Source organism: Diospyros lotus, chromosome 13 (assembly GCF_014633365.1).
Source record: "Diospyros lotus cultivar Yz01 chromosome 13, ASM1463336v1, whole genome shotgun sequence".
NCBI lineage: Eukaryota > Viridiplantae > Streptophyta > Magnoliopsida > Ericales > Ebenaceae > Diospyros > Diospyros lotus.
In genome coordinates, this window is record NC_068350.1 from 28,534,627 (window position 1) to 28,537,412 (window position 2,786).

General features: G+C 43.3%; 1 non-coding gene across 1 annotated transcript; it reads right to left on the reverse strand.

Annotated features, from left to right (window-relative positions):
- Window positions 1–909: 909 nt before the first annotated feature.
- Window positions 910–1,014, reverse strand: LOC127789414 (small nucleolar RNA R71). Its single transcript, XR_008020586.1, has one exon. It is a non-coding gene; the product is annotated as a small nucleolar RNA R71 (small nucleolar RNA).
- Between the last annotated feature and the right edge of the window lie 1,772 nt (window positions 1,015–2,786).

Genomic DNA, 2,786 nt, shown 5'->3' on the forward strand with positions numbered 1-2,786 from the left:
AGAAATGGGGGTGTGGGGATTAATACTCACATCTTTGTTGTGAAAAGAGCCTTTTTTGGCCAAATTCCAACGTTTAGACCACTTTTTGGGCCATTTTGTGTTTCTCAGTGGCTAATTTGGTGTGGTTTTTAGTGTTTTTAGGTCCCTCAGTGTTTTTGTGTTGAAATTTTGTGAAAAATTGCATAAAAAAATCATCTAAGGGCTTATTGTTTGACCTGTTTTTGTGTTTTTGTGTTTGTGTGTTTTTGTTTGTGTTTTTGTGTTCTTGGTATGCATAGGCCATTTTGTGTGCTGTTTTTGTGCTGATCTCTAGTGCATGACCAGGTCATCTAAGAAAACATTACTTGACTTGGATCTTGAATTAGAGAACACTCTTAGAAGGCAAGCTAGAGAGCTTAAGTCTCGGGATAGGATTGACCCTAATAGTGTGTCTAATACTTCATCTGAACCTATTCCAGAATTCATCAATATGGCAGATAATGGTAATGGAAATAATGGAAATAATGGAAATAATGGTAATGGAAATAATGCAAATCATGGTCATTTGGATGGTAGAACCATTAGAGAGCTGGCTGCACCTGATGTGCATTACCAGCCCCTATGTATTCAATACCCACAGTTGGATGCTAACTTTGAACTAAAATCTGGACTAATCCACTTGTTGCCCAAGTTTCATGGTCTTGCAGGAGAGGATCCGCACAAGCATCTAAAAGAATTTCATGTTGTTTGCTCAACCATGCGGCCACAAGGAGTAGATGAAGAGCAGATCAAGCTGAGAGCCTTCCCATTCTCACTTGATGGATCAGCCAAGGATTGGCTCTACTACCTGCCACCAGCTGCCATTACCAGCTGGGATGGATTGAAAAGGATCTTCTTGGAAAAATTCTTTCCAGCCTCCAGAACAGCATCAATAAGGAAGGAAATTTGTGGTATCAGGCAGATGAGTGGTGAAACTCTACATGAGTATTGGGAAAGGTTCAAGAAGTTGTGTTCCAGCTGTCCTCACCATCAGATAAGTGACCAACTCCTAATTCAGTATCTCTATGAAGGTCTAATCCCCATGGACAGGTACTTGGTAGATGCTGCAAGTGGAGGAGCTTTGGCAGAGAAGACCCCAGCAGCTGCACAAGAGCTGATATCAAAGATGGCACAAAATGCTCAGCAGTTTGGCACCAGAATTAACACTCCTACAAAAGCCATCAATGAAGTCAATGTGGCTGCCACTATGGACCAGCAAAGGATGGAAAACAAGCTTGAGGAATTGGCTTCCATGGTCAGGCAGTTGGCATTAGAGAGAAAGCAACCCCAGCAGCAGCTTTGTGGCATTTGCTCCTTGCCATCCCATACAACAGATCAATGCCCACAATTGCAAGAAAATAATGAATCTGTTGCTGGCATCTTCCCTGGTAGACCATTCCAGCAGCACAATCCACCTTTCCAGCAGCAGCCACAACACAAGTATGATCCATACTCAGCCACCTACAATCCAGGTTGGAGAGACCATCCAAACCTCAGATATGGCAGCCCCTCCAGTCAACATGTGCACCAGCAGCAGCCATACCAGCAGAATCAACCATTTCAGCAGAGGTTCCATCCTTCAATTTCAAGCAACCATGCTCCACCACCAAGGCAGAATCAAGCCATGCAACAAGCACCACCATTACCCAAGTCAGAACCTACCTTAGATGATCTTGTTAAGCAACTAGCAGCCAACACACTCCAATTCCAACAGAAAACAGAAACCACAATTCAAAATTTGGAGACCCAAATAGGCCAGCTAGCCACAAACATCAATGAGTTAAGGAGTCAAGGTTCGGGGCAGCTTCCTTCACAACCAGTTGCCAATCCAAGGGGTAATGTTAGTGCCATCATGCTTCGAAGTGGGAAAGAAGTGATCATCCCAACCCCTCCACCATCATCAAACCTGGAGCAACATGTAGAGGAGCAGAATGTAGAGGGTAGCAAAGAACAGCAACCCTCCTCAGTCCAAGAAGCCAAGCAACCAAACTCCAGCTATCAAGAACAAGGAGAGTCTTCCAACATCCAGCCCCTACCATTCCCACATCGAGCAACACAAAACAAGAAAAGAGCAGAGGCCAAAGTGGATAAAGAGATTCTGGAAACATTCCAGAAAGTTGAAGTCAACATCCCCCTCCTTGAAGCCATTAGACAAATCCCCAAGTATGCAAAATTTCTCAAGGATTTGTGTACTCACAAGAGGAAGCTTATGGGGAATGAGAAGATCAACCTTGGGAGAAATGTCTCTGCCCTTATCCAACCTGCCATGCCAGCAAAGTGTAAAGATCCAGGGATGTTCTCCATTCCTTGTACTATAGGAGACATGCAATTTAGCAATGCTTTACTAGATTTAGGTGCATCCATTAATGTCATGCCTAACTCTATTTATGCTTCATTGCAGTGTGGTCCTTTGAAGCCAACAGGAGTGGTTGTCCAACTAGCCAATAGAAGTACTGCACACCCCACTGGAGTCCTAGAAGATGTGCTGGTTAAGGTTAAGGATTTAATCTTTCCAGCAGATTTTTATGTTTGAATATGGAAGATAACAGCACACTTGAGCATGCACCCTTGATCCTAGGGAGACCATTCTTAAAAACTGCTAGAACTATTATCAATGTGCATGAGGGTACACTTTCCATGGAATTTGCTGGTAACACAATTAACTTCAAGATACTTGATCCCATGAAATTCCCTGCCGAGGATCATTCCACTTTTCAAGTAAATAGAGTTGACCTGTTAGTGAATGAAGCATGTTCTGAGTCTTCTGA